Source organism: Pteropus alecto, unplaced genomic scaffold (assembly GCF_000325575.1).
Source record: "Pteropus alecto unplaced genomic scaffold, ASM32557v1 scaffold161, whole genome shotgun sequence".
Lineage (NCBI taxonomy): Eukaryota > Metazoa > Chordata > Mammalia > Chiroptera > Pteropodidae > Pteropus > Pteropus alecto.
This window is the reverse complement of record NW_006432943.1, coordinates 883,429-905,198: the sequence shown is the minus strand read 5'-3', so window position 1 is coordinate 905,198 and position 21,770 is coordinate 883,429. Positions and strand designations below refer to the sequence as shown.

Sequence of the window (21,770 nt, the reverse complement as noted above, 5' to 3'; positions counted from 1 at the left end):
ACCTACTGTTTGCTAATTTTTTAAATAGACTATATCTATAAATTTTACCTCAGAAATACATTTTTGTGAATATTCTGCTAGCATATAAGTGAGGAATCATAAAGATTATTGAAATTATTTATTTATATCACTCGTCACCCTAATATGTACTTAAATATTATATATCAAAATTAATTTATCTCTGTACTAACAAAATTGTACTTGTACAAGTTCGCCTTACTAAAGTCCTTACTATAGCAATATTTTATAAATTATTTCTTTAAACCACCTTTGATTTAGTTACCTTTATTTTTATGCAATTTAAACTTCAGCAAAATATTACTATGTCAATGATTTTAATCCCAAAATATTGTATAACATCTAGTCAACATTTTTGTCACCTCTAGATTTATTGTCAATTATAAAGTCTCTGCAGTGTTAAATACTTACTCGGTCTACTTTCTGTTTTATTAATGACCTTTTTTATCTGCTCAGATAGGAATGGAAATTTTGCAGCCCTGGGAAAAGTGAGAATCTAGAGCTGAGATAACAAAAAAGGCAAGCTAAGGAGTATTGAAATTTTAGTTCTATTTGAACATTTCATCAGAAAATGTGAATTGATAAGTTTTAGAATCCTCACCCAAGACCCATACTAACAAGAAAATCAAAATGCAAGGAGAGGATTTTTAGAAACCTAATTATTAAAATAACTTCTACAGTATGTCCTCCAATTGCACTGTAGATATTTCAGATGCATACTTTATTATCACCCCCAAAGAACTTAACAGTTTTGTGGAAGTAGAATTGCAGACAAAATACAGGCAATATTTAGGGCATACTTATACTAAAAGTTATTTATTGTTTATTTAAAATAACATTTGGCTGGGCATCTGTATTTTTATTTGTTAAATCTGGCAACTTATGTAGAAGCATAATTTTAGGAATACTAGTTCATTTCTCTTTCACATTTAGATTAAAGAAACTTGATCTCTAAATATTGCAAAAACATGTGTTCTTAGATAGGATCAGCTAATGTGTGGAGACCCTAAGCAAAATGAAAACACAGGGCCTCTTTTTCAACAGTTATTATTTCAAGACGGCAATAGTAGAACTCTAAGCCAAGTGCCTATGAAGACAGCCTTGTTCTTAGAACCCCAAGAATTAGTAGGATATATGTGAATCAAGTACCCTTATGTTACAGAGAAACATAGATTGAGTCGTTTTTAACTCAGTCTGAAAAAGAGGTCACAAAACTTAGTCTAAAACGGGCCACATAATAAATCTTTTAGGCTTTGTGGGCCATGCAGCTTCTCTCACTACTCTTAGTTCTGTACTACACAAACAAATGAACATGGGCTGTGTTTCAATAAAACTTTATTTACAAAAACAGCTAGTGGACCAAAGTTGACCCCTAGACTATATTACAAACGTGAGCAAAATTACCAGTTAGATTTGTTTATATTCTACACAGATATAGCCACTAAGGTAGAAATTTATCATTTCCATGGGACATTAAAACATGTCACATAACAAAACACATAAACAAAACATATTAAAAAACATAACAAAATCTATTTTTATATATGTATCTTTAAACTAAATTCAACCATTTAATTCTATAAAACCACTACCCCAATTGCATAGGCCTTTTAAAAGAATGACTATACTTCCATATGCTTTTGTTAGTAATAAAATTTTAGAGTCAAAGAATCTTTCTCCATGAAGAAAGGCATGGAGATGTGACTGTACAGTCTGTTTTTACAGGAGTGACAGCTACATGACAAGCCACATAGAGTTGAAGATGAAACTGTGTCTACAAAACTCAAAGAACTTCTTGGCCTACTGTGGGTCTTAACTCAAACATCTCATTCCCAGCGAGGTCATCCCTGACCATCCCAGTTAAAGCTGCCACCTGCGCCAATCCCAGTACTCTTTATCCCTGTTTCCTGCTTTATTTAGTCCATAGCACTATTCTCTGTAAACTTACAATTTATTGTATTTGTCTGTTTATTGCCTCTCCTCCCCTACTCCCCCAACCTTCTCCTTGCCTATTAGAATGTAGGTTTCCCAATAGCAGAGAATGCTGACTTTGATTCACCACTACATGTAGAACACTTAGAACACTACCTAGCACATAGTAGGAATTCAATAAATAGATGTTTCATAATTAATTCTGGAGTGCAGGAAAGAAGTCCAAATGGCAGTATTAGTTTAAGAGTCACATAAGATGAAAGCTGACATTAACACATCCACAGTGCTAAACAGATATACATTTTTCTAGATGTTTCTATGGCTCTTAGGTTACGACTAAAGAAGCATAAAATTAGAGTAGAAAGTCTATATAAAAGAGAAAAACAGAGCGTTTAGGTACTTAGAAAACACTTAGAAAAACAAAGCCAATCATTTTGTTTTTCTTAATAACTTGTTGAAATTATAACATTCACACAAAATCATTTTTAATGAATAATAACATGAAACCAAAGAATACACTGAATGTGCAAAACATATGCAATGGGGAGTATATGAAAGGTAAGATCCCTTGCATTTGAGATGCTCACAATTTCTAAAATAGATTTTTAAATATATCCCTGCTCATTAACACTTACTCGATCTTATGTCTCTGTTTAATTATGCATCAAAGGAAGGGCCAGTTCTAGTGTTTTAATTCACAAGTTCTTAAAAGCACCCTTCAGCAAACATAAGTGAACTGCCAGCTGAGAAGCAACTCTAATAAAAACAGTGTCTTGTAGGAATTGTAAAATGGCTTATGATGCTTCCAATGAACATCAGAGAGGGACTATAACGTACCACACAAAGTGTATGTGTTTTGTGGTTCCTGGAAGATGTGTTGGTAATGCAATAAAATGTCTAGAATGTCTGCAAGCAATTTAAAAGGCAGCTTTAGGAGAGAGATAACCAAAGGGCTGAGCTTCTTATTAATTGTCCTTGCCTTTTCTATTTTGAATTGCATCATGTGACCTCTTTGAGCCTGAGAAATTTTCTTTTTAAAATTATACTGTGAAATTTGGAAGGCTGTGGATTACTCCCCCATCCTAGAACATTGATGATATTTTCTATGTAATATTTTTCAGTATCTAGTATTTAGCAATTTTACCAATAGATGGTCTAGATGTGCATTTTTCCTCCTCTTTATAAACATTAATTTAGTTTTCTCCAGAAAATCTACTTGATATTCTAAGTCATTACATACATTTTAAAATTCGAGCTAGTATTTGCAACCAAGTTTCTGAAAAGTATGACTTAAATAAATCATATCCAGTAACCTGTATAGCCCATCTCTTTTAATCCTGTGCATATGCCATGATATTAACTGTAGGAGCCCTTTATGCAGCTTATGGTCAAGTTACTTTGAAGACATTGATTTGTGAATCCAACTGTGTACGTGGTTCTATACTTTCTATACCATAAATTTCAGAACATACATTAGCATAAGTGCTAATTCTAAGTAAGGGGAACTTATTTCTGCTTAATTATTCAGGTTTGTGAGTCTAGCACTCAAGAGGGGCATTATATACACAAGGAAAATAATCAATGAGTGAAGTTTAAAATCTTTAAAACCAATCCTGCCACAAACTATAATCTTGGGCAAGTTCACTTAATTCCTTGTGATCTACATTTTCTTATTTTTAATATGAAAGGGTAAAGGAGATGGCTTTAAGAATCTAATTAAACCCTAAAAATACATTAGTCTAAATTATTTTTAGATATTTTATATGTAATTGGTTATATGACCACAAGATTGGCAGAATACACACTCTTGGAATAAATAGGCAGATATTCTTTATTACTTTCCAGACATAATTATCAAATAGTTAAGCACATGCTTTTCCACCTGATTAGGAGAGAATGTTTACTTCATCGTACAAAAGAAGGTGTAGTCCAGGAGAAGGATACATGTTACCGTCGATGCTGCTTGCAGCCACCTGCCAATCATAAAGGACGCCAGTTGGAGATCAAAGCTCACATGATGGAAAAAACAAGAGCCAAAAGAATCATGAAGATGTGAAACTGGAGCCCCCATTTTACTAAACTCTCAGCCTGCTGTTCCTCTGTACTTTCTTCTATATAAAACAACAAATTCCTTTATTGTTTAAGTCAACTCGAATTAGGGGTCTCTTTCTTATACACAAAATTATCCTGCCAAAAACTGTGTAATTAAGTACCTTATTTACAAATTCTAAATTGTTAACAATTGTTGTTGAATCTAACCAAGGTTTTCCTCTGCCTGATCCTGAGACCTGTTGAAATACGACATTTACGTTAACTCCCACTGAATCTTACTGCTGAGTCATTCCTTTTTCAGGACACTCATTCATTTGACAAAGATTTATTGAGTACTTTCTCTGTCTCAGGCATTGTGAGGCCCTAGTTTAGAGATAAATGAATTATAGCTCCTACCCTCATAGAATTAATGTTTAGGAAAGAACAAAGATATATAAATCAACAAATTATCATAACATGCAATGGTGCTATAATATATAAACACTGTGTGTGGAGGGGCGGGGGTATACACGGAGAGCACAGAGAATGGAAGCTGAAGATGTTTTGGAGGACTTTATGAATGCTTCACAGAAGAAATAAAATTTTATTTGGATCTTGAAGGATGACTAGGGGTTTTACAGTAGAGAAAAGGCATTCTAGGAAGTGGGGAAAACATGATTGGTTACCTATAACTATAAAAGCTTTGGAATGTTTGAGAATGGCAGACAATTCCAAGTGATGATGTGCTTCAAAAAAATAAGAAAAGTAACAAGTTCTAAGAGTCTAGACTTGGTCAGTCTCAAAAGTCCTTCTAGTTTTTTTGTTCTCATAGTCAAGTAGCTTAACACTTTTCTTCACCTTAGCTACCATTATCGTCTGTTGCAGTAATAGAGCCAAAAAAGGCTCAAAGCTGTGGTTTTTTTTAGCTTTTCTATTTTTCCATATAAGATCAGAGTCAAAAAGCTCAAGAGATGTATTTAATCACCATTATAATGTTTGTGAAACACTGATATTTATGAAATCCTGTGGCTACTGTCTTGATAATCATAATTTCTCATTATGATTTCTCAAATGTCTCATTGCTGCTTTACAAATTTTTTTAAGCTTCTCATCCACAATTAGTTTTGAGGTATTATTGGAAATTTGCTGGTTATTTAAATTAAAATGTGAAATTTTTTATTAAATTCTTCTTATAAAGCCAACTTATCAGCTTATATTATATAACTGTCTGTATTCTAACCCAGACAGTTAAGAGCACTTAACAAATGAACTCAGTATTTTTTTAAGTCTCAATTTGCCATTTTATATTTAAACAATATACCTTTACTGAGCACCTACTATATGTATGTTATGAGCACTGGGAATTTTATAAAAAATGTAGCCCAAGTGAACATGAAATGATTAAATAATCAAATTTCAAATGGCTACAGCCAGACAAGGTTTTTAATAGCACTGCAGGGGCAGTTTCACAGAGCTCATGACTCTATCAGAGAGGAATCTTTCTCAGATCAGACTCTACCAAGCAATTCTTCCTTCCTACTTAAACTGAGCATTGGCACACAAGATCTTCTTCTCGCATAATGCAGGATCAACTAGAAAGATTCACTCCTGTACTGACAGGCAACAGAGAAGCGGATTGGAGACCCCCAAAAAGCAGTAATATCATTATTTCTAGAATAAAGAACGGAGGAATTGGCAATCTTATTGAATATTTCAATGGAAAACAAATAAATGTCAGCATTGTGATGGTGAGAAGATAGGAGAGCTATCAATGAAGATACTATTGAAAATCTACATTTTAAACAAATTCAGAAAGACTTAGAAGCCTTTGAATTTGTTTTAAAAAGTAGAATTTAGCACACATGAACATGAAACTAATCTAAATCAGCAAACTAAAATAACAAAAGAGAAGAAATCTGAACAGGCCCAAGAAAATTCTCTTGGCCATTTCAACCTCCACCTTCTATCAATACTTTAGTAAGGGAAAACTGGTGGTTAAAGCCAGAACTTAATTCTATATATATCAGATGCCAGATATAGATCATGCTTTCAGATACATATTACAAAACTCAACAGTGGCTAAAAATAAATAGGAGTTTATTTTTGCCAATCTGAAAGACATCTGGAGGTAAGCATTTGCTGGTATTAGTGGCTCTGGTAGCAAGGCCAGTGTCTCTGTGATTCCCCTGTCCTTCAGCATTCCAAGATAGTCGTTCTCACTCTAGGCATCACATCCTCATTAGCTGCTAAAGGTGTAGGGGCAGACCAGTTCTCACCGAATGGGTCCTTATGAACTTAGAAAGTGAAATTTTTCAGACACTATCTCAACAGACTTCTATTTGGGCAAAACCATGTCACATGTCCACCTCTTTCAGAAAAAGGAGTTGGAAAAAGAGTTTTATGAAACCTTTTCCAAACTCTGTTGTGGGTAGAAGAAGAAATGACTTGAATTCCATTGGAAACGGGTCTACTTGCACATGCAGGCTACAGTAACTGATCAATATATGGTATATAGTTTTTTGTTCTATATAGTGCAGTTGACCATGGCAAATCAATATTATTATTGTCTTAAATCCCATATTAAAGAGTCTTTTACATATTTTAAAGATAAATTTCTAGGTCAGGTAAGCATCCTAATGACAACTGCAGTCAAGGTGCTTATACCTGAGAGTCCAGACCAGAAAAACATCATTATGCAATGATGCTTTAACAAACTCATTTTGACTGTGTAGCCTATACATGATTGAAGCATAATACAACTGTTAAATAAAGATATTAAGTGACTGTATTACAAAAAGCCTCATATCTAAAAAGAGGTAAATCATATAAAGTGAGGATGAATACAAGTGAGCAAATATAGGGCATCTAGAAATATCTATGACTATTTTTCACAATTTGTCTTTGCCCCAAGGCAGGAAGATTGACTAAATGACCTCTTAAGGTCTTTCCATAGTAAATTGTCCAACTAGACTCACAGGAATGCTGATCTTTTCACATTTTTGTAGGGACTTTAACACATTCAAAGAGCTGTGATCATTGATGAGACAAATCTGTTTGTCTAGCCTACAAAAAGTCTTGAAGTAAACATCTTTCTCTAGTAATCACAGAGGCAAGTAGCTGATTTCACAGTGAGCCTTGCACTGTACTTAGTCACCTTAAGTGCCCACAGCAGAGGTCTTAAAACATCTCATACAGACAAACTCTATTCTATTTTAAACAACATTAAAAAATGATTCTGCAGCCTCAAATTAAGGATATCATAAACAGCTCTTATTCCCAGTACTATATTTCTGCTATTAATGTTGACTAAAAGTCTAAAGACTTGTAGCGTGAAAAAAAATTAGAAAGAGGCAACCTTTACCCAACCTTGAAGTGAACAATCACATGATCAATCTTATTATTGTCTTAAATTTTTAATCAAATTGTCTCTAAATTTCATAGAGGAGTCATCTAACATTCTCTGACAGTTTTTAAATTTCTTTATTAAGAAGTAGAGAAAATAGCAAAGGAAGAAGAAAAACGTTAAGTCACGTAATTTCTGGAAACAGCCGTTTCTGTAAACAAGTTATGGACAACGCTTCTAGGGCCTTAACAATGTCCTACTGTCAAGGAAACGTGTTCTCAAAAAGCCAAGCTGATTAATTTCACCAATGGTCATGAGCCGCAACATAGCCAGGGGACATGACAGACTGACTGTAGGAGAAAACTATTATTTTCCCTCTGTGAACAATGCTGAAACTATTGAAATTATAGCTGGGAAGAAGTAAGCTCAATCATGCAGTTAAAGTGTTGTTTTGAACCAACTGGCCAATAATTTTCTCACTGAAATAAAACTTCAGGGAGCAAGCCCCTAGAAATGAAAGAATTGCCCATCACAACAAACAATCGCTCCCATATTAGAAGTCTGAAAAAGGTCCCGATTTCTCAAATCCTTGAGAAAGATAGCAATCTACATTCTCAATGTTAAACCAAATGCCTTTTTCAAAGGCTTAAAATAAACACTATGTGTTCTTGTAAATATTCTCAAAAAGTACCTAACACTTGTTATGACCATGCTTATTTAAACAAAAGACAAACTAACATCCAAATTCAGTTATTTTGCAAAGATGTAACATATGAGTATTATCACCAAGGTGACCAATCTGTTTAATCAAAGTAACATATTCTGGGAATCTTATTTTCTAAATAAAAACAATGATAAAATGTTTCTCATTTTAAATTAAAAAAAAAAAAAGGTTTAAATGGAAGCCTGAGTAGGATAGAGAGTGGGGTGAGTGAAAAGTAAGAAAATAATTAAGTTTTGCCTAGGGTTGTTGCTATTCTCCAGTTTCCTGATAACAACTCACTGTGGGTTCCAAAATAAATGCACCTGCTTTTTTATTGTATAATTTTTTTAAATGAATTTCCTAGTGTCAATGAATGAAGACCCTGAATAGAATTTCATGTGGAGGTTATCCATCGGTGATATCTCTCCCTTGCTGATTTCTTCCTAAAAGCATATGACCTGTTAGGGTACTGAGGCAGAGGGAGACATTCTCAAATGGAAGAGCTTTATTACTTTCTCAATGTATACATGCTGTCCTGATAATACATTTTCCATTCTGTCTGCTCTTAGGCAGTACCAGACAGGGAACTTTCAAGACCTACCCTATATAATCTAATTCAAACTACAATCTTGTCTTGACAAATTTTACATCTATACTGAATATTTTTAAAAATCACAATTTTATCTATTTTTTATGATTATAAAATTCTAGAAAAGTTTATCAAAACTGAATTTTCTTTTTTTTCTGGGGAAATGGATGTGGCAGTTGTCTCTGCTTTGCTAAGTCCCTAAACATAAACTAAAATCTGCCTCTTGATTAATCCAGCATTACCTTGAGATTTAGAAATTATGCTTGTCTCATCTTGGATAGTCTCTGTTTTAATTTTATCTTCAATGGAATGTAGATTAAAGATGGAGAATATATTTCCCCTATGTATTCACAGCTCCAAACAGTACCTGGCATGTACTTAGTACTTAATATATAATTATTCAATGAAAAAGGTGCCAGAGGACACACATAAAAAAAGAGAGAGAGAGAGAATGAAACAAAAAATAGAGAGGAGGGCAAGGCATCAGACAGATACAATATAAATGAATTGCACATTTATAGGCAACTTCTGTATTTAGCAATCTCAAGTACAGCAAGCACACTAAAGCCAAGATCTGTTCTTCATTGTTCCCACAAGAAATTTTTATTGTATAACATTATCAATAGCTTTTGTCCCTACAATCAGCCTCTTCATATTTAAAGGAGGACTGAACTAGTTCCTTCAGTATAATGCATGAATGTGTCAGTAGTTTGCACATCCTTACACATTACAGAGAAGAGTGAAATATACCTTTAAAACCAGCCTGTTTATTTTAATTACCCATAGTCAAAAACTTGCAGAGTTAGTTACAATGAGAAAATTATAGCTGTAAATTCATGTTGTAAAATTTTCCATTCTTTAAATTCTTCTGTTTTGAAATTGGCCCAGTGTAAAACATTATGTTTCTGTTTTGCTTATTCTGGGAACTGAGAGTTCCATTAAAATTGGAGAAAAATTTTGTTGTTGTTGTTATCACTCACTGTACAGTTTTAAAGAAGTAAATGTAGAAAATGTAAGATACTAGCATGGATACATGACCAATAAATTGATATTTTTATTAATCCCTAATAATAATTTATTTTCCTATGATTTGCTCTCATCTAAAAAGTATAAGTGAAAGAAGCAAAAGCCCAGTTAATTAGGTAATTGTTTTAGATTGGGTTGGGTTATGATAAATTGATAAATATGATAAATTGAAGCTTAATTGCTTTTTAAAAAGGACAAATACTGAATCTATATACCATACCCACTGAGAGTGAATTTTCCAATCTTTTTGAGTCTCGAAGGATATCTTAAACATTATGAAATCTTCCTTTGGGACTAGAATGAATCATTTATCACCTCCCTCTTTTCTTCCTCATGACAAATCTTCCACTGATTTAGCAATGACTTCATACCTGGTTCACAGTCTCCCTCTTAATCTCTGCCATTATGCTGTGTAAATTCAATCCTCATGTGGTTGACCAGTCCAACGGTCTTGCCTCACAGTTCTCTGTCCTTCTCAGTTCCACTTACTACCCACCTCCACTTTACATCAGGCATCCATGTTTAGGCTTTATATAACTCTGAACAGCCACATTTTTGAAATCTTAAACTCTAAAGTCAAATTCATTGAACCACATCCTCTTATATCTCCAGTTATTTCACACATACTCCATCTTCTCCACCCTTTAATCTCTCCGTTTGGTCCCAATTCATCAGCTTACTCCTATTTATTCTCTTTTTTATAACTAATCTAAGCATCATTTCGAATACAATCTCACTAAACCCCTTAACTCCCATTCTGTCAGTCAGTTTATCAGATATTCCAGGCAAAACTTCAAGCCTGGATCAATTCAGCTTTCTATTCATTCCTCTTCTATGCCTAGGCTGATAAGGCATACTAAAGAAAAGGCAGAATGCAAAAGCATGACAATGAATGGTATGAAAAATTCATGGATTCCAGCTTTAACTGGGACCTCAAAATTGTTCTGCAGTCCTACTCATTTCCTTATATTTTGTCCCAAAGTAGCTATGTGTAATCCCTCCAGGCCTTCTGCCCTCATTACCTACTTTATCATTTTAACAAACAACCTAATTCCGTACTTCATAGAAAAAACAAAAGTCATCATTTGCCTCTTCACAATACTAAATTACTATAAGCAACTCGATATTTCTTTATTCATTCCTGTCCCGGTGGCAGAGCTCTTTTTCCATTTATATTCCATTCTCTCTCCTCCATTTCTCACTTCCTCAACTACCTCCCACTATAAATTCACATCCTCCTGCCCAACTGGGTCTTTAACCCCTTTTATGTTGGCTCTTTCCTCCTTCATCTATAACTTTGCTTAAGTCTCTCCCATCATTAAATTGGAACAAAATTTTTATTAATCTATACCCCTGCATACCATATTGTTTTTCCTTTTTCTTCATAATCATATTGGTAGAAAGAGAGGCCCATGTTTTTTTTCCTTACCTTACATTTATTCATCTACCCAAGGCAATCTGCCTTCAACTCCCCATCCCATGCCACCAAATCTGCTTTTGTCCAGGTCAACCTTGACTCCAAATTTCAAAAATCAAGTGGAAACTTTTCAATTGGGACCTTACCTAACACTCCTGAAACATATGGTATACCTTGTTGAAATTATTTCTCTCTCTCTTTATCTCCTCAAGTCTTTGCTCAAATGCCACCTTCTTGTCTGTCTACCCAGGCTAACCAATTTAAAATTGCAATACTGACCCCTGCACTCTCAGTCTCTCTTACGTTGCTCTATTATATTTTATTGTATTTTTCATAATTTAACAAAATATAGAATTTACTTACATATTATACTTTTGTCTATCATTCCCCAATAACAAATAAGTTTATCCACTGTGTTCATTGATATACTCAACATTTCATACAAAGTAATAGCTCAGAAAATATTTGTCAAAAAAATCAGTCTCTTGGTTTCCAGGACAGTGGTCTATCTTGGCTTCACTTTTGACTCGGTTTTTTCTTCTTTTCTTTTGCAACCTCCTCTACATCCCTGAACTTTTTGTCTTCCCCAAGTTTCCCTCCATAGACTTTTTCTTCATATTCTCCTTGACAGGTTTCAGCCACTGTAATGGTTTGAACTACCTCCTTCTTTTTAGCTACTGAAATACCTATATTTCTGGTCCAAATCTTTCTCCTTAATTTCAAACCTATATATATAACTTCTTCCTAAACACCTGTACTTCAGGGTCCCACATACAACTCAAACTGAATATACCTAAACTCTCATCCAATGATCTTGTCCTCCAACCTACTATAGCTGTTCATTCACATGGTCATAACCTAAATCTGTATTTATATGTCTTCCATAAAGTACCATTTCTAAGTTGAGTACAATATTTTACCTAAAACCTTCTGGTGGAGATGAATGATAATCTATGTTTTATGTAACCAAACCACAATAAGAAAATTTACAGTTCAAATAGTATGAAAATAAGATATTTATAGACAGATCAAGGAAGGCTTAGCTCTCAGCTCTCAGTGATATTTTGTTCCGTAACTTTGAATAACCATTAGGTAAATAATAACCTAATATACTGAGTTTTGTTATAAATGTATAGAGATAAAATTTAAAACCATTACCCTTTAAGCCATTTGTATCTCAGTGAAAACCTAATAGATTGAAGCAAGACAATCACATTTCAGAGAAAAAAAACCATAAGATTATAACTAAGTAGGACTATCTCCAAATTTCAGAAAAAGTGTGACATGGGCCAAAAATAAGCATGATTATAAATAATTTTAAATAAATATTATATGTACAGTGTGGAATGGTAGAAATAACACTGAGCCTGAAAAATGACAATCTGAGTTCAAATTTTACTTGTACTACTTATTATTTGACTTCAAGCAAGTTAATAATAGCAGCAAACACATATGAGCATTTAATTTTTGAAATTTGCTCTTCTAGTAGTTTTACATTTTGCAACTGTCACAACCCTATAAAACAGGCACCATCATGTTCTTCAGTTTATAGATGAAGAAACTGAGGAAAGTAAAGGTAAAGTAGTTTACTTAAGATCACAGTTTGTAGCTAGCAGTCATGTCTCAAACCCAGATTGTTTAACTCCAGAACCCATGCTGTATTTTGAGGCAATGCTGTTTATAACACTGGGGTTTCAAAAAATAAAAAATAAAACTGAGGATTCAAAACCAAAATTGGGCTTAATTAAAGTAGCACAAGAAAATATCACTTTGTAGACTTGAGAGCACTATCAAATGTAAGTTATAGAATTATTAGTCCAGTAAATTGATAAACTCCAAGTAGTGGTGTCTTTCTTTAGTTCAAATTTGTACTACATCACTCCCTAAATGGATATGAGAAGCAATTTCCTTGTTGTAGAGGATACTCTGAATTGAATTTCATTGTTGAATTGCTCTGCAGGGACCTTGAAGATAATGTTAAAAGTCCACTGACATTCAGGGGAGACCTCTTAAGCATCCTGGCAAATATTTCCCATAGTGGTTAATTGTAGAAAAATACACTACAACTCAAAAGTTGTCACATTCTTTACCTATTAATGGGTTATCTTCATCTGTCATCCTCAAAAGGAAAATAAGTGATTGGCTTTCTATAAAAAATGCAATTCTAGAGAAGTTGAGTATTAATGCCATTTAAAAAAGATATTTAGTCCCATAAGAAAAATTTTGCCCAAAGTTTGAATCCACTAGAGTATTCATTGTAATTATATTGTTTTATTTTTTTCATTCATCTATTCAACAAACTTTATTGAGTATTTACTATGCAAGACATTGCATAAAATGCTACAGATGCAATAATGTGACAGACATGATTATTGTCCTCACAAAGTCTACTGTCCAGTGGGGAGAATTTAAGGGTTTCAAATTGAATATTTTATTAACATGGTAATTGTCTTTGGGGAGAATTTTTTATGCAAAAAAATTACAACCCAAAAGAAGTATAGTATGCTACAGGACAACACAGAAGAGGCATTGAGATGTCCTCAGTAACATATACATGAATGGCCATGCTAATGTATTTTTCATTACACAGAAAAATACACCATTATTTTCACTATTTATGCCTTGAAAACTAAATATTAAGATATCAGCTAATGCCAAGGGCTATCTGAATACAGCACTTGATCTAGCTCATTGTCCTTCATATAATAACAGTTTCAACAATTCATCACATTATTACGAACCCTGTTTGGAAGATTCTGTTGGTCACTTACTAATTACAATCATTTGCAGGAGCAAAATGTAATGTGGGCTTTCTTTTTTGTAACAGGAACTGAATTTGTCTTTCAGTGTGTCAAACGCTAGCTCAGTTAGGAACTTTAACTATCTTGTGCTCTATCCATGCTTTTCTATTGTTCATTTGATTCAACAAATAATAATTAGAAGCATAATATGTATGGGCAAAGGGTTAAAAAAATTTTTCCCTTCCTCCCTTAAAATTTGACATTCAATTCACTTTCTATATCTGTTCCCTTGGCAACCTGATAAAAGCGGTAATGTTAACTAACTTACTAGGGAGCATCACTGATATAAACATAATATCTGCTGGGTTAATTGCATCTGGAGTGGGAAAAACTATAAATGAACAATAAATATCTGAAGAGGATAGCATAGCTTTAGACTCTTGTAATTGGGCATACCTTTTGTAGAGACCATAGAAGACTTGCGTATGGTGTTGTTACAAGAGGTATTGGCTCCTGTTGGATGTGAGGCTCTTAAGCCAGAGGAACTTTTATATCTGCTCCGTCTGAGAATCACTTTTTTATACCTAAGATGTCACTTGGGGAACCAAAGCATATACCTCCTGGACTGCTGTATAGATCTCAGCATGGACTGCTGCAAAGGACTAGTAAGACCAATACCTGATGTTGTCCTGCTGGCCAGCTGGGATTCCTGCCCCCATGTCCTTCTAAGTGAATTTGAGGCCAAAGTATAACTTATGGTAAACTTTTGAGCCTGATTATTTAATTGAATCTAAAAAGACTCTCTGTTTCTTCAGAGATTAGAGTAACAATAGGTAATAGGAAAGTACATAAATAATTAATAAATATGCCAGAAAGATGTTTCTTGTTACCCCTTTCAATATACCTCGTGACTGAGTTTGTACTGTGTACTGCACCCAGTATGCTAACTTATATGTCTGACATATAGTAGAAACTGAAGAATATTTTGTTGAATGAATATGTAAATAAATATATTAATGAATGAATGAATAAATGATTTTCACCAAAACAATGGATGAAGGAAGCTGAAGCCTCAGGCCTCTCAACTTTTATTTGATCTGAACCCAGCTTTCTGGTCAACCCAGCTCTGCCCTCTCCTTCTGAATCAAGTCACTGACCCTCTGCCTGACATCTTGTGCTAGGTAATTTCCATTTGCACCTCCAAATCACCTCTCTAGCTTTCTCTAATCTGCTCCGTGTCCAGGAGGCTGACCAGCATGTAACTCATTAACAGATTTCCTTGCCCTCTGGCTTCCTGTCGAGCCACTAAGCAATACCATAAGAGATGAAAAGAGGGTAGAGAAAGAGGTTGGGGTATTTGTTCTTCCAGTTCCCTCCTTATAGGGCACATCAGGGTGGCTGTCAAAGTCATCATTAATGTAATATGGCCCTCTCCACACTATCATCTCAGGGTTTCAGGAACCACTGTCCCCTCACCCCACATGTTTATGGGTGGTAATAACTTCTTGTTACTTTCCCCTGGAGATCCCACTATCCTTTGTTATTTCTCTACACCCTATCCCAGGATTTAAATGAGTTCCTTTATTAAACACTCCTTAAATTACTAAATGCAATTATGCTGTTTCTTGCAGGCCTCTGACTGAAACACCTTCGCTTCTGCTATTTCTTCAGATCTCTTATACTTTCCTGCTCCTAATGTGTCTACTTAGTTTGGCCACCGGCCATGACCTACCTTCCATGCTCCTATTTTTTCAAATTTGGTCTAAGATAGCTGGAATCACTTCTAACTCTTGATGTTTAACTACCCCCATTCCCCAAGCCCTTGCTATATTTTCCCTAGTCTAAACTAACTGCTCATGCCCTTATAGCCTATACTACTTATACACTGGCAGGACAAATAGAAATTCATTTTCGTTTTGAAACACAGGATCCAGTTAAGAGAGCAAAGGCTTTCGATCTGGATGGATGAGGGTTTGAATTTTAATTCTAGCACTTCACTGGTGCCTGAGCGAGTCAACAAAACTATCTGATCTTCCATTTCTTCTGCAAATTAGGGAGAACAAGACCTATCCTGCATGTATAGGTGATGTATATTGATGTTGGGCATTCAGTATGTGCTGATAATGTATATTCATGTTAGGCATGTAATATGTGCTGAAAAAAAGTGGTAGATTATATTATTATTGATTGCACAGTGATAACCCAAGAGCTGTGATAAACACATTCCAACTATGGTTTCATTTCCAAAGGCCCGTTCTATTATGTCGAGAGATTTTAAAATTCTATTTAGCTGCAGAAATCTTCCACTGCTTATTTCTCTCATATGAACACACAATATCAAATCATCACAATTATTGATTATGATTGTTGTTTAAAGATCAAAGTAAACATTTTTACTGTTTCTAGTTGCTTCAGATATGAACATCGGAAAAGCTATAGTTCATGACTTTTATTTCTGCTTATAATAAAATGTGTTTTAATTTTGAAATTTGAAGTTAATGAAAAAAAAGCCAATTAATTCTATTTTGCCCCCATCAGTGCAACATATTATGACAATCTTCACAGTGTATAATTTTCCTTTAACATTAAAGCTACTTTTTGTAAACTAGCCAAGATATTTGGCATGGTTGCCAGTCCAAATTAAGAATATGGTCTTTCAAAGTGCAAACATTCACAGAGTAAAAAACTTTCCAAGGCAAATGAGTTTCACACCACAGAAGAACAAAAAGAGACAAGCTACTTCTGTTTAGCTTCTCAGCATGCGTTAGAAAAATCTTTAAATAGCCCTACCAACTGAATCACCCCTAAATTCAGAATAACTGGTAGGCTGTGAATTGTGATATTAAGGCCGCTAGAAAGGACTTTTTAAATCCTCTGTCCTTCTTTCTGATCTCTGTTGATGATGTCTGAAACTCCTTTGGCAATAAAGCAAGAAGCCTATCATCTCATAATTAGAAATAAATTTAACATGCAAAAAGTTATTAAGCTATAATTTACAGTTATATTTGTATTCGTTTTTACCTGATTCTGATAAAGAGTTACAAGGAAGGGACTGAATGGTTGAAAAGGATGAGGCTGGGAACACCAAAGACAAACACCATCTAATTCACATTTGTGCTTAAGGCTGGCCTCGCACCCAGTTCTTCGAAATTTGAATAGAATTCCTTATATGCTTCTTTCTGCTAAAATATGTCCCCTCTTCTCAGTTTTTGGTGGTCCTGGAATTTATATAGAGATTTTTAACCTATTCAAAAGCATTCCTTTGCCCAGCAGCCTTTAAAAAAATGCTGCTATGAAGTATGCAGATTCGAAGTCTTTGTTAAACCCAAAGGAGGCCCACCAGCCTAAGGAACTAGTGGGTGACTCCCTTGAGTATCCACTGATATAATTTGAAATGCATTAGCTTTGGTGACAGAGAAAGAAACACGTATGGGTTTTCATTTCATTTATTTTGTTTCTGGTACAGGGGCACTGAAGCAGAATAGAGATAAAGATTAGAATGCTTGAGTTCTCATTTAACCCCTTAGGATATTTGAAACAAACTGAGAGATGCATTAGAGGCATAAGCTGCAGAAACTATTTTTAAGAGCTTTTTCAAAATGCCATCCATAAGCAGTGCTGTTTCAGTGTTGAGGTGACAATGTGACACCCAGAGTTGAGGCAAAGTTCATTACCCTTTCTGCATGAGTGCCAGGCCGCTCTGACCCTGAGGACCAATGGCTTTCTGAGCAGCAAGAAACAGCATCTTTAACACAGACCTCGGCATTTTCACATATGACAACAGGGCTGCTTCATAAGTAGGGGCATGGATAAAGCGAAAGTAGAACCAAAAAAGGAGTAACTGGCAGAAAATACTGTAAAAGGGTTAACAAATTAGTTCAAGAGAGCATGTGAGGATTTTTTGTAATTTCTCTGAAATATTTGCTGTGAAACACTGAGGAAAAAAGAAGAAACACCTGGCAAATGGAAGATGAGATTGTTTCAGCAGGTACAGAGCTGAGAGTTCCCATAATGAGTAAAATAATATAATAATAATAAGAGCTCAGGCTCTGAAGTCAGTACCTGGGTTCAAATGCCGGCTTTCCACTTAATCATTGTATGAGCTGGGTCAAGTTATTTAATGATTAGGGCTTCAGTTTTCTCATCTGTAAAATGGAGGTAATAGTCCCCACCTCACAGTGTTGCTGTTTGGTTTCAAGAGCTCATTCATGCAAATGGTTTGAATAGTGACTAGCAATAATGACATACATTTGAGTATTTTAATTTGGTCCCATTTGTACTCTCAGGCTGATGATGTCAGAGATATCTGGAAACAGAGGTTAAGTAACATCCAAATAGACAGTTCCTACTCTCTCCACCATCCCAAGTCATTAGAGTAACAATTGGCGCACATTATTTAAATATCCATTCAAATCATGTTTTAAAAAAGTAACAGAAGCTTATGTATTTGATCCCTGTTGACTAGTGTGTGTTAATATCTTGGTGAATCATAAATGAACCAGGATTTTGAGATGCTTCATTCTGTTTGCAACTCTGAAATTAACTTAATCCTCTTGGTTTTTGAATTGATTACTAAATCTGTATCTATACAATCATGCCTAGACAACACAAAATATGAAAAACACAGCAATGTAAAAAGTACTGTGTGTTCCTTCAAAATTATAAAAGTTTTCATCTGAACCCAGATCAAATCCATCATTGGTGGTGCAGGTATATATTTATGTACTGTATTGTCTTCATACCAGAGTTCAGATTTACTTAAGGAGCCAAGTTGTTTGGATTATTTTGGTCACCAAGCTCAAGCTTCGATAATGAGTGACTAGATGAATCAAATTAACAAATCTGTAATTCAAGTGTAAATGTATGCATTCATTTGGAAATTAATTAATAATTACAAACTACTGTCCTGAATGAAAAAGCTCATAGAAGTTACTCTTTTATCATAGATTTCCCCACAAATGCTTTAATTTGCTTCTGCAAAAAATAAAATTGCCCTGCTCCAATTTTTAGATAGTGAGACAAAAGAAAAATTCTAACAAAGCCTCTGAATCAAAAGCCACATAAATGTACTTATTCCCATTATGTCCTTTTCCACCTTCCTACTATCTCAAGCTTTCCGTATCTTAATTATCCGAGTACTCCTATGAGCTACTTCTTTCCCTCCAGAGGTCTTCACATATCACTTGCTTTGAGGGCTTGCAGGACTAATATTATCATGCCTTTACCTTCCCATTCCCCTCAGTCACCATCAGAAGTCCTAGCCTGCCAAATTATCCATTCTGTCAGGGAGGTTGATCCCTTTACTGCTCTGGGCATGTCCTAATCTGTCCCTACTCTCCTATACCCTTCCACCTTGCCCTCTAGAATTCAAAGTCTTCATCAGCAAACTCCCTCACCTGTGTCTCAAATTATTTTTTACCTTCTTGCTATAACTGCCATCTGCCTTTCCCTTATAGTGCTCTCAATAGGTGGCTATAGTTTATCTCACACCCCATGTTTCTCAGAGATTTTAAGTAAAGTTAGTTTGCTCTTTCCTCTCTAAATAGATACAGGTTGTATAGATACAGATTGTATAGATACCTTTTCTAAATAGTTTCTCCTCCTTTATCTTTCAAAATCGCCTTTCCCTTATAGTGCTCTCAATAGGTGGCTATACTTTATCTCACACCCCATGTTTCTCAGAGGTTTTAAGTAAAGTTAGTTTGCTCTTTCCTCTCTAGTACCTTTTCTAAATAGTTTCTCCTCCTTTAATCTTTCAAAATTCTAAATCATTTGAAAGCTATTTCCTTAGACTTTGCCATTCATTTCTTTCTGATGTCATGAATCCACCTCTCAGTCACTCTCCTTCATTTATTAATGAACTTACTAACTTGTTGTCTCTCTCTCTTCCACTGTCGTCATTCTCAGTGACCTCAACATCCATCAACAAACATGCTGCCCACTCAGTTCCTTGACCATCTTGGCTCTAATGACTTTTTCTTTGCCAGTATCACATAGTTCTGCTTCATTAATAATTGCAGCACCTCCAAAAATCTCAGTTCCAAAATACCTTGCTTGCATCCAAATCACTCGTCTAATAATCCGTACCAGTACTTTACCATCCTTGCTAAGGTTCTCCAATCCATTCTCCCTCCACTTTTCATTTCCAATGCTTCCCGCCCCCAATAAGTTTGCTTTCCTCTTTATTCAGCATCTCATCCATGGTCCAGCACTATCATTATTTTCTGAAAAGATTTGCTGATAGATTGGATTTGGGGTGGAAAAGAAAGACAGGAGAAGCAACTCTGTCTCCAAGCTTGTAAAGAATAGAGCTGTTATTTACTGAAATGGGAAGGCCCTTCTCTGATCATATCTGCATGGAGAAACCCTGGCTCTTGTTCAACACAACTATCCAATTATCCTTGCCAGAATCTGAACAATTGAACACTGCTAGAGAAAATCTTGACCATAATAATTAGTCTTACTTTAAATCTGAGTCCATATTTCTCAGCATTGCCAATAATAATTCATAATTCTTCCCTCGAAAATTCAATTTCCATTCTCCCGGATGACTCTTTTGTTCTTTCTCCTTATTCTCCCAAAATCTTCAAAATCCCTTCTGCTCTACTCTCACCTCATATTCTTATATCATAATTCAGGAAAACAAATGTAATCAAAGAACTACCTCATCTTTCTATCAGCGATTCTTGCTCATTCTTTCTCACTCTCCTCCTGCTACATTGCAAGTAGTATTGCTGCTCAGATCTTTGCCAATCCTCCCTCTGTGCTCTAAAACTTACTCTAACATACTCTCATTTTCTCAAAGGTTCTTCCTATAGCAAGTTCTTTTGCTCTGCTGAATCGTTTTCACCAATATACAAGTGTGTGTTAACATCACTCATCCTAAAAACAGAAAACAAAAGCTTCTGTTGAACCCGTGTCCCCTTCTAGCTACTATCCCATTGCTCTGTATCCTTTCACAGCAAAACTCCCGGAAAGTCTGCATTTGTTGTCTTCAAATCCCTTTTCTCCTTCTCTCTTGAACCCATTTCAATTAAGCTTTGCTCTTACCATTCACTGAAGCAGATCTTGTCAAATTTTAATGGCTCCACCCACGCTGCCAAATCCAGTGATAAGATAGAATTTCAGGCCCTCAACATGCTTGACCTATCGGTATCACTTGACATAGCTGACCACTCTCTCCTTCTTAAAAGGATTTCTTCACTTAGTTTTTTTTAGCTCTCTGCCTAACTGGTCTCTCCTTCTTAATCTCATCTCCTGACATCCAAATGTTGACGTGCCCAGACTTCAGTCTTCAAATTTTTTTCTCTACTCCTATCCTTCCCTAAGTTATTTCACTTTGCTTCTTTTAAAATATCACCTAACACTAACCACTCCTAGATTTGTTTCTATAATCAGGATTTTTCCACTGAAGTTCAGTTTATGTGTGTGTGTGTGTGTGTGTGTGTGTGTGTATGTGTGTGTGTTCCACTGAAGTCCTGTGTGTGTGTGTGTGTTCCATATCATCACCTATATGCCTATTAGGTGTCTCAAAATTAAAATGCCCAAAGCCGAATAATTGTTTATCTCCTAAAGACCTACCCATCCTGAGATTTTCCCCCATGTCAGTATATATCAATTCCATCCTTCCAAAACCTTGCAGCCATCATTGGTTCTCCTCTTTTACTTTAACACCCCAAATACAATTTGTCAGCAAATCCTATCTGCTCTACTTTCATTATATATCCAGAATTCAACCATCTTCATCACTCTCACTACTATCATCCTAATCCATAACACCAGAATGCCCTCCAAATTAGTCTCTTTGCCTTAATTCTTGCTTTCCTGGAAACTCTACACAAAACAACAATTGAAGAGTTTTTTTTTTTTTAAATATGTATCCCTCTGCTCAAAATCCACTATTGGCTCCTCACTTTGGGTAAAAGGCAAATTCCTTATAACTGTTCACAAAACTCTACATCATTTAGTGC

General features: G+C 35.0%; 1 protein-coding gene across 24 annotated transcripts in view; it reads right to left on the bottom strand.

Annotated features, from left to right (window-relative positions):
• Nucleotides 1–21,770, bottom strand: part of MAPK10 (mitogen-activated protein kinase 10) — a 437,658-nt gene that overhangs the window by 178,121 nt on the left and 237,767 nt on the right. For 2 of the 24 annotated variants that reach the window (XM_025043827.1, XM_025043834.1), the window contains exon 3: nt 3,833–3,923. The exons of the other annotated variants lie outside the window; for them this stretch is intronic. The gene's annotated coding sequence lies outside the window, so the exon portion shown is untranslated. The remainder of the gene's footprint in view (nt 1–3,832; nt 3,924–21,770) is intronic. 24 annotated transcript variants of the gene reach the window in all.